Source organism: Vidua chalybeata, chromosome 3 (genome assembly GCF_026979565.1).
Source record: "Vidua chalybeata isolate OUT-0048 chromosome 3, bVidCha1 merged haplotype, whole genome shotgun sequence".
Lineage (NCBI taxonomy): Eukaryota > Metazoa > Chordata > Aves > Passeriformes > Viduidae > Vidua > Vidua chalybeata.
The window spans coordinates 85,533,263-85,544,720 of record NC_071532.1 but is presented as its reverse complement, the minus strand read 5'-3'; the positions used below and the strand labels follow the sequence as shown (position 1 = coordinate 85,544,720).

The 11,458-nt window shown below is 35.1% G+C and overlaps 1 long non-coding RNA gene across 1 annotated transcript; it reads right to left on the bottom strand.

The window, feature by feature from the left end:
• Window positions 1-275: 275 nt before the first annotated feature.
• On the bottom strand, window positions 276-11,167 carry LOC128786380 (uncharacterized). The gene is made up of 5 exons (XR_008430264.1): window positions 10,923-11,167; window positions 5,886-5,945; window positions 4,033-4,117; window positions 2,063-2,109; window positions 276-510 (listed from the first exon to the last, which is right to left on the bottom strand). It is a non-coding gene; the product is annotated as an uncharacterized LOC128786380 (long non-coding RNA).
• Between the last annotated feature and the right edge of the window lie 291 nt (window positions 11,168-11,458).

The following is an 11,458-nucleotide window of genomic DNA, read 5'->3' as shown; positions in this document are numbered from 1 at the left end:
CCTCAGAGGTCATTTCCAGGAATACCTCTTTTCATCCTGGAAGACTGAACTACTTCAATAGCTCTGAGTCTGCCCATCCATGACCCAGAGATGGCATGAGCTACACAAACTTCCATTGCCCCCTATCTCACACATGGTCCATCTTCAAAAAAGTGAAGTACTCATAGACATAATGGAGATAGGATGGATGACATTAAAGTATAGCTCCCAGTCCTGTAGGCAGGACATGGTATTTTTTGTCCCTCCCAAAAAAGAAACTATATATACTACAGCAATGATTTTTCCAGCTATTTTCCAAAGTTTTAATAAGAAGGGGACATTGCCTCTTTCACTTACTTTCTTCAAAAAGGTATGTTTCCAGGGAAAAAAGTATAATTTTTCCAAGTCATTTGTACATCAAACAACTGAGTGTGCAAAAATATTATTTGTTTACTTAGTAGAAAATTGTTTATGAATCAAAAGAAAACTTGTTTAGAAATTTCTCAGTCTTCACTGTAGGCTTGCAATCATCTGATAACAAGGGAAACAAAGCTAACTTAGACAAAATTTTAATTATAACAACATTGCAAAACCCCCCACATATTTCACTAATGATGGTAATCGAAACAGTGTTTACTTTGCTCTCACTGTAATTGCACTTCTAAATCCCAAGGAGCCACAGTCATTTGGTTTGTGAAGATGTGCTTTAATAGCAAGAGAATGTCAGAATAGTAATGTCAGAAAATAGAATAATAAATATGACTTTAGATGCATAAGCCATGCTTAGAGAGCTGCCCAATCGTAGGTTTAGGCTGAGTACTACCAAAAAAACTCTGCTGAAACTAACTGATTCTACCAACAGCTTATTTTAAGGACAAGTTATCTACTGTGGTTTAACAGTAGAGCATATTCTTTGCAATTTTGTCATAAAATGTTTTGTTGGTAATATGTTTTACACAATTTTGTGCTCCTAAAAACTCCAATTCCAACACCACTATTATTTTCAAGATATTTCTAGATAAAAGCAATGCCATTTTCCAACGTGACTTCAAAGACTTTTCTATTAAGATGTTAATAAAAAATATATGTAGACAACATTCATGATTACAGAAATTCATGCCCTATTTGCAGAGGCTTTGAGGAGGTAGTACATAAGTACATGAGGTTCAAAACTGTGTGGGGTTTTGGCTCCTCAGTATATTATACATTTGATGCTTTGGAATCCAATTGCTGCTTCAGATTGTAATTCAGCAAGACATGACAGAAACAGCTTTATATGCAAAAGTTCATTGCAAATTTCTATACACTTAAGTATGTCTTAAAGGCTGGAATTTGAAAAAATGAAAGACATAACTACGGAATGGATACTTTCAAAAACTGATGACTGTAACACTCAATGGAAAGCTGTTTACTTAAGACCTCTTAATCATAATTACCCCAGGATTGCAGACCTAGTCCTGCCCTCAAGGGTCAAAATTTTATTGACATGTAGAGGGAAGCCAATCAGGTCCTAAATCTGTTGCTTAGGAGATTGGCTGTCCAAGAAACAGTTTTATGGAAAACAGTGTAAAGGGATTTTCAGACACCTAAAATGTTGCCTTTTGGCATGGCACATTTTTTACTGGTTTCTGAAGTGGACTGAATCTCCAGCAAATGAAATATATAACTCTTAAACAAGAGTGACAAATTCATGCATGGATGAAACTTAAAAGGGAGAGAACTATATTTCTTTGCTCAGTAGCTTAGTGACTGTCTCCCATATGGTTCTCTTTATGATCATTCCCTTTTTCTTCCTTTTCAGTTCAGCTAGAATATGAACTCAAACAAAAATCCTTCTGTTCAGATTTTCTAGATAGTAATTTTCATCTCTCTTTTTTTTTCCCTTTTAACAAAAAATATTATATTACAGGCATTCTGGCTTCTGAAGAAGCCAAAATACCAGTGAACATATGTTATACAGTACATGTAACTCAGCGTTTCTTAAAATAAGTTGAAGTTTTTGCTTTTTCTTCTGTTAAAAGCTTTCAAATATTCAGTGTTTCCAGATTTTTTTTATTTTATAAAAAACAAATCTTGTACTTACCACATTATTCTTACAGAAGTGGTTTCATCTTTATATTTATAAGAAACCTTTGGGAAAAAGGAAGTAAATATAAAAAGATGAAGGAGCTGGAATATCTTGTGTTTTGTTTGTTTTTCCTCATGACAAATTATAAAAGAAAGGAGTATAAACTGAAACAATGCATATTCATTTGCTGATGTGCTAACAAAATAAGTAATGTATATTATAAATTTACTTTAATTTTGTAATATTTTTTTAATTCATAACAGCTTAAATTTTTCCCATTGCTGCTTAAGAAGTATTAGAGTAGATGTTAAGTTTAAAGAGGAAGAAAGACCAGCCCAACCTGGCACTCAACTAATATTTTAGAAGTTATTTTCCAGTAAAGAAACATTATTTCTTTATGAGATGCCAGTTTTATTGTTTTCCCTCAGCATCCATTCTGTCTGTTAGGCAGATACATGCGCATATGTGCTCATAAAGTTGGTTCATCAGGTCACAGGTTCTAAATTTCCCAAATATATCAACAGGAGTTAGTAGTGTTAACGTTTTGTGTCAATAGGTGAGGAAAATTCTATCAAAAATGGGGAGGAGTGAGAAGGGGAGACCTTATGGTGACCTTTCAGTACTTAAAGGGGGCCTACAAGGAAAATGGGGATAAATTTGCAATCAATTATATTAATTAATTTTTTCCCCCAAATCGAGCCTGTTTTGCCTGTGATGATAACTGGTGAGTGAGCTCTCCCTGTCCTTTTGTCAGGCCATGAGCCTTTTGTTATATTTTCTCTCCCCTATCCAGCTGAGGTGGGGAGTGATAGAGTGGTCTTGGTGGGCACCTGGCATCCAGCCAGGAATAACCCACCACTTGATCAACTGATTCTAAGCCTTCATTAGTAGTTATTGAAATGTGCATAAATTTGATTCCTTGCGGTCAATGACAATACAATATTTCCTGAATACAAATTTCAAAAGACAGTATTTTTCACTCCTAATGTATTGCCATTAAATTAAATCCATAATGAAATGGAATATGAGCTATGCTACCAAATCAAAGTGAAAAGTGCCCAGAAAACAAAATGGGTATGAAGACGGGAGACTGACAGGTTTGATAGCCTGAGTGACATATGTTTTACTCTGAAGTTACTGCTTGCAATATCACCTGGAAGTAATAGAAAATTATTCTCAAAATAGGAAGTGCATATCGTATAAATCAGTGCAAATTTTGTGGCTTCATTACATTGTTCTATACTTCAGGAACTGTACTAGTAAAATGAATGGAATTATTTGCCTAATCAAAGTGTAGCTGTAGCTTAGCAGCTACAGCTGAACTATTGCAGCTGAACTATTAAGAAGACTTTAAAAGAAAAAAGAAAAATATAACCTGTAAATATACTGTATATATCAAATACACTGTTATCCAAGAAAGCATCACAAAGTACTTTGAAGTAGTTATTCCTTTACCAAAAAACAGTCCAAAGGTTTATCAAAATACTAAGTATTATTTCAGCAGTATTAATCTCATTCCATTTCCCTTGACCTTGAGAGAAGTGTTTGAATTCTTGTCTAATAGGGTCATAATTCTGCATTCATGTGCAACATTAAAAATTTAGATTACAAATGTATAGTTATATTATAGACAAGTAGATAGTAAAAAAATCTCAGAAAGTTCTGAGGTTTAGTTAAAAATGTTGAGTTTCGCAAACATTTTCCATTTCCACACTTCCATCTGACGTGCAACTGACTCTTTGCTCTCTACAACTATACGTAGGAAGAGTATTAGACTACAGGAGAACTATCAATAACAGGTTTTTAGCCTCATGATTCATCTTCCAAAATAATTTTCAGATTTTAAATTGTTCATATAGATGCAATGCAGATTGAAGGGTGCAAATTGCAAAGTATAAATGAAAGTAAGCATCTACTCTATAACAGACACTGCTTCAAGCCCATTATCTCTTCCATATCAATGAGAAATATTGTGTTTTCCAAACCTGTGTTGAGAAGCTGGATCAGTTGTGTAAGATGTGCTCACCACCACTGCAATGCTTCTGATTCTACCACACTCAAAAGACTTATCTGAGAAGGGAGAACACAAACAGTATAGAGCAAATACGGATTTAAAAATGTCCATTATGATGGCCACTGAAATCTGCTGTTGTTTCAAATGGTGTTAAAAGCTTGTGATACTAAATATAGAGTCTGTTTTCACTTCTTCGCTAGCAACTTCCCCTGCTCATGCCTCTTCAGTAAAGGACTTATGAAATCAAGTAGTAACAATACAGGGAGGGCTCCATAGGAACACAACTAATGAAGTAAAGTGGTTTTTTTCATTGAGAATGAGAAATTGATACACTGATAGAGAGAAAAAGAAAGAAAAGCTTTTGTCCTTTCTGAAGCATGAAGATGTTTACTCTAGAGTTTTGTTTGCTTAACCTGCTATGTGACTCATTGCAGCAGAGTTGAGCCCTTCACCTTAAATCATCCGCAGTGTAATAGAGTGTAAGAATGAATAGCTGGGTGCTGTGGTCAAAAGTGGTACTTTTCTCTATAATGCCTGTATACAAAAAGTGTTTTACGAGAACAGGGTTTAAAATAGCCGAAATTTTCACATCATAAAGTCTCTGTATAAGTTTACGGAATACCCTAAGCACAATAGGCAAAGGATATTCAGTTATTGTTTGAATAAGAGCTCTTGCCAAAAAAAGAGGAAAGAATATAGAGGAAGAAAAGGTAAGACTATCATATAATACTATTCTATATGTTCTAAATAACAAATCAAGAAACTCTGTTTTTTACAGACTATGTCTATTTCCAAAAAGAATAAATGGGCCTAACTGAAAGCTTGGTTTTAAGTTTAATTTTTAATTTCTCTGTTCTTTCCAGGAATTAAATACTTCATACATATATAACACATGTGAATACATATACGGATTTGTTACTTGGTATACACACATATATTACAGGGAAAAACAAATCTTCATATAATTTTATGAGAAGTCAGCAAAAAGTGGAGTTATTCATAATTTATGGGCACATATCTATGGATTATATGCTTCCTCATATTTACTTGAATATATGTGTATAGTAGGAAAAATATAAACAATAATATTTCCATTGAAACTACTAAATCATCTACAATTCAGAAAATCATCTGCTTATCATGAAGACCTGGCACAGAATATCACAATCAGGAACTGAACTGTCCTGGAGAAATATCCAAAATTTGTTTCTCTATAAATCTGAGACATCTTCTTAAATTTCTATACCTGTTCCACAGAAAATTACCTTTATTTTTTCATTATCTATGATTGTCTAAAATAGCTTAATTGTTTAAAATGTTTTTTTTTTTTTTTTCTGATTATCTGATTTTATCTGATTGAGATAAGTTTTTCTGCTGGAGGACATAAATTTGCTGAAGAGCCCCTGTAGAACTGAACAGATGAGCAATGAGAACAGGTGTAATTAATAGACTCACAAAAAGGAAGATTGCAGTGGTGTATTAACTTCTTAGAGACACAGAAACTTACAGAGATGTACCTGTACAGTTGTAATTTGGAGTTCCTATCTCACACCCAAAATCAATTAACTCCTGTTTCTCTCCAGGAGGGACTGACAATGCAATCTTGCCTTTATTATTGAAGGTTGACACACATTACTGATGACCTGTAGCTACCCTGCTCTTAAGATACTATAAAACTGGCAGTTATAACAGTCCAGGACTGTCTTTTCTACTATTCTGGGCTCAGGTGTCAAAACACTGGCAGTGGCAGGGGTGGAGAGCTCATGCTGGAGCAGTAGAAAAGCAAGAAGAGGAAGTGATGGATAGGAGCTATTATGAACTCACCACAACCCACAGTGCAAACCCTTCAGTGCTGTGTGATGGAGGGACAAGCCAGAAATGAGCCTAGGAAGAGGAGAGTAGGAAGTAGGTTTTGGGATTTTAGCCTGATCATATTTTATATCATCATTGATATATATTCAAACAGGCAATAAATAAAATGAATTTGCCCAAGTCAAGAAGGCTTTTCCCATGACAGTTACTGGTAAGTAATCTCTCTGTTCTTAGGTTGACCAAAAAACTTTCTTCCATCTCGTTTTCTCCTGTTTGAGTAGGGAGAGTGAGCAAGTCACAGTTAACACACCAAAACTGCCCAGATACCAGAAGCTGTGAATGGTTGATGCAGATACCAAGTCAGCTGAGTGGTGCTATGGGAATCACAGTTACTTCCTGGAATTATTCTGTGATGACAGAGAAACATGACGGACCCACAGGATGCCTAATGAATAGTCATGATCCAAGGAAAATGGTGTCATTTTCTGTGATGTGTGACTTCTCCACTTGACTTGAAGATCCACTATCTCATTTCTTGTTCTTGTCTCTTTGCATTGAGACCCTACAACCTCCCTAGATAGTCATCTAGATACTTGATAAATTCATGCTAATACTAAACAAAATAATATTTTTTTTCAAAATAAGTCTATTATTTCTTGTTTTACCATTAGTAATCATAAAGTATACTTCATCACTGTGACATTTCCTTTACTTTTCATTTAGTATTTCAAACCAAATGGTACTGCTGCCTCAGTTTCTTCTTTCCCTTGATGTCTATTTCACATCCCTAATAATTTATATTCCTGTCCTCTAAAGTGTCTCCTATTAGTCCTTTTTTTTAAGTCTACTGCCCAATCCTAGAGGCAGTATGCCATATGTCTTCCATGCCAAACAAAGCATCATAATTACCTTCTGTGTCTTACAAGCATTATTTCACTTAATAAAGCAGAAGTTGTAGGGAAAGGTAAGATGTTTTATAAGCCCCATGAATGTAATTTAGATTATCACAGCTGCAATAATGTCATTATGCACTTTTGTAATTCACTGCAGCATTTTCCTCTATAAAGGAATTATTCCTCATTTATTTGTGCAAATCATAAATAATGCTACTAATTTACAGTAAGTTTGCAATCCATTGAAACACACAGATCTTTTCTGCCTTAAGACCATCTGCCTAGTTAGTCCTCCCCTTTTATTTTACCATTGTATTTTGCATTTTTCCCTTTCATTGCTTTTTATGTCTTTGGCTTTTATAAGACTTTTTAGTCTTCCCCTCTCACCTCTAGCTGTATTACTCTTTCATACTAATCCTTGCTTTTTCCTTATTTACGGATCATTAAGAGGTCCTAATGTACCATTTAGTTTCTCATTACCCTTCTTCCATGTCAACACACTTTTGTAAGTTTTCAAGTTTCTGAAACACTTTTATTTCATTAATCTGTAGTATTTGCTGATGTATTTCTTATAAATCACTTCCAGGTAATCTTCAAATTGTACTCTAATCTGATCTGCCTAGCTGATTTCAGCTAATTATTCTACTTTCTGAAGCGAAGTGATCTCATATATAGTGGAAGAACTCATTGAATAATCTTTTATTATTCATATTGTCAAATTTTAGGAAGCCAGCATACCTCCTTGGGTTGTCTTCTATAGCCAATAAAGGGAGTTTAGTTAGCAATATGCTTTCTGATTCATGTGTATGGTGCATAACCATAGTGGACTAAAATGCATTAAATTCCATTCCTTTGGGGCTATATTACTTTCCTTACAAAGATCCATAAGTAGCAGATTTTGTACTTTGGAGCATAAAGTAAAATAAATAAATAAATTAAAGGAACGATTGCAAACATTTTAGAATATCAACTCCAGCAAAGTTTTGTACCCAGAAGCATTTTGAGGATTTAGGGGGGAATTTGAAAGAAAGAAGGAAAAGCAAGCTTTAAATGAAGATTCAGATGCAACCTTGACTATGCAACCATCATGCCCTCTTCCATAACAGAAACAATATTGAGTCTTTACTGTTTGTATTGTACCCTAATTAAGCTAACCCCTTATATCTCCATTTTATTCTACAATTATATTCCCAGTTATTCTAACATAAATTATGGGGAAGAATATATTTTCACAGAAGTCTGAATGGAGGTGGATTTTACTGTGATTTTACTGTGGTCCCAGTATCCCGGTAAATATTTTTGGTAGTTTTCAAACTGTCAGTGAAATTTCACTGAACTATTTTCAGACATTCGGTCTGTTCACAGTCAAAGGCTTTATTTGACTTTAGTTATTCAAAGGCTAAAAAGATCTCTGCCTTTCTTATTGAATCTAGTATTTACAAAAGAGTCCTTCTGTGATCTCTTGCATTCACTTTCACTCATCCAGTCTCTGTTGGAATGTTTTTTGATATTTCTGTATCAGTACCAAATTAAAAACTCAGTGGGTCTGGCAAGCTTTCCAGGAACAGACAAGACATTGCAAACTTCATCAAAATTACAATATCTGTTTATTATTTACCAGTTTAAAAATAGACACCTTTGTGTCCTACTAGAGATAGTCATGATCAATTTATTGATTGTTATTTGGAAGCTATTTTCCTTAATAAAGCATGAGAGATCCCAAGCATAAATTTGCTTCTATTTTCAACCCCAGCAGGGAAAAAAAAAATCCACCACAACTCCATACAGTTATATTGCTCCTTCAAGGTGAAGCATGGTGTATTCAGGTTAAAGAACACTAGTCGTTCTGACAGTTCCAAACCTTAAGTCTATTCAAAGCTGGGTGCAGTTCTTGGGTACAGATATTGTTTTGCATTGCAGATACTTAAAGCATCCAGGTCTGCAACTGTAAGCTTTAGTGGTTTTGCTCTGGCAGCACTCTTAAGCTTTTGGGCTCAGCTGTAAATACACTTGGAGAAAATAAATTTCAAAATTCTTTTGAATGGCTCATAATTGAGATATCTATTTATTTTCCTGTTGGAATAATTTAGTTTTAATTTTGTAGCAACCAGTCTATTTTGATGTTTAGTCTATTTTAATACATCTTAAGAGTTTCTTATATCTGAAAAATAATTAGTGTTGTGCATTTGCAATTTTTTTATAGTGTTCAATCTGTTATGGATTTTTCCTGGTCTAAGAAAAATTTCTCCTACTTGAAACTTCAGTTAGAGTTTCTTATTTTTAAAATTGAGATTTTTCTTTAATAAAATTATTTTTTCGGAGATGCTTTCAAATAAGTACCAATTACTACATTTGCTGTATTAAAATTAACTTTATATTAGATAACACATAGTTCAAGTAATATACTTATGATAATTTAAAATGAAAATACTGCTAAATAATGTATTTATATATTATTTAATATAAATATTGCACATCATTTTCCAGAGAATGGAAGTGCAGGTTGCCATGTTGCTGAGCTGTGATTATTCTGCTGTTCCATTCAAAATAGTAGCTACATGGATATGAATATATTAAGTTTAAAGATATTTATATGAACTTATTTCATCTAATGTATATTTTGGAGCATATTTTGGAGAAATACACTATTTTTGAAGATTTTTTAAAAAATTTTTTTTGAGCCTCACTCTTAGCAGATGAAAGGTTTTTGGATGCTTCACTTCCATTGTTTTAAAGGTAAATATCTGGTGTTAAAACTCCTGGGTTTCTGGTGACTTAATTTTCAAATTTTTATTTATGTTTTTTTCAATTTATCTTCTAATATATGTATTGTGGTGAGCATCCAGTTTTCATTTTTTATTGATAAACTAAACAAAAAGGCATTGGAATTTCCAGCCCTCATCTTATTATACAAAGACGAGGACATGTAGCATATCAGGGTTTTTTTATTATATATATTTATATATTATATGTATTTTATTATATATTAACCTCAGAAAACTGTTTTCCTTTTTCTTTCTTTTTTCTTTTTTAAAAAAATCCAGTATAGAGAATGCTTGATTGATCAAGCTATCCACTAGCTAGGATTTTTTCAAATTCAATTTTTTAAGAAACTTCTCATACTACAAAATTATCATTATGCTAACTCAACATACCTCAGTGTCCTGACTTTAATTAAGAGTGAAGTCCATCTTTTATGATTTTCTGTTTTCTATTAGCTGATATTATTTTACTGAGGCCAGCAGAAGCATCACTATTCACTAGATTAAGATCAAACACTCATTTCATGTTTGAAAAATTAATTCTATAAAATAATTCCATATGCAGCTAGGGCTTCAATCCATTTTTCCTTTATTGGTTACCTTGCCCTTCTGCTCTTATTAAAGAGTGTTTTGTACTTCTCTCATTTTATTTATTTGTTTGTTTATTTGGTTCCAGTTTCTGAAGGCAGCTTTTGGACCTGTGGAATATTTATCTCTGTCCATCACTTTGCTGCTCTTGGCTATTTTCTTCAAAATCTGGGAAACAGCAGGTTAGGAGCCCTTAATGATACAAACATTCTCTGCTGAAAATTCTGAACTATTGCACTCTCTGAAAGACTTCAAATTAATAAATTGCCTTGATAAAGGGTTAAGGAATATCTGTTGTCTAAATTTTACCTGACAAGGAGCTGAACTTCAATCCAAGGAATAACAAGGTAAACCTTAATTTTTCCCTTTTCCACGTTAGAGAATAATGTGAACTGGGCATTTACCTGGCAGAGATTGTTTCCCTTCCTACCTGCTTTGATGTCTGAGCTACCTGGGGCCCTTAGGGCAGAGCCGAAAATAAAGGCTAACTGCCCTAATTTCTTCTTCTGAAAAAGGAGGGGATCGCCACCATCAGAGGAACTGTAACTCAAAGCAGAGTTAACAGCAGGGACTGTGTTGGGAGCACCAAGACACTTCAGCATCTCTTGCATGCATCCTCCATTCAAGGAGTGCTTTTTACACAATCCTTCTGGTAACACATACAATCCTTCTCCAGTGATGTGTAAACACTTTAACACAGCTGTAAATGTAGAGTGATGCTTGTGCAATGAGAATAATGATTTAATTTTCAAAGAATTATTCATACTAGCATGATCTATTGATATTTAATATAAAATTGTATTAACCTTAGTAAAAGTGGGATTATGTGAAGCGTTGCGTCCTTTTCCCCAGTCCCGGGCAGCTCCAGAGAGCCCGGCAAAGGCGCTGCTTCTCACCGGGGTGCTGCTGGTCCCAGGCGCTGCTGCGTTCCACGCATGGGGGTGAGGCTGGCTGCATTCTGCTGCCAGCGCAGGGTGTGAGATGAAGAGGGAATGAATGTCCAGTTCATCCGTGTGGTCGGCTGGAAAGCTTTAATGGCCGTGGGGAGCTGCGGTGGGGAACCATGGCTCGCTCCCCAGCTCCACGTGTGGAATTTTATAGGGAGCGGGACAAGGGGGGGGGGCAGCCCCCCTCGGCCAATGGGGGCAGGCTATGGGGGAATGATGTGGATCGGGGTAACCAATGGGAATGCGACAGGGGCGGACACGGGGCTCCGGGACGAATGGGGTTGTGGGGACGGGGTAACAGACACAGAACTCTCCAGAGTGGACAGGGGAGTGGTTACAGGACTGACATGGTGATGCTCCAATGGTGAGTGACCTGGAGCAGACCACCGCAGGGT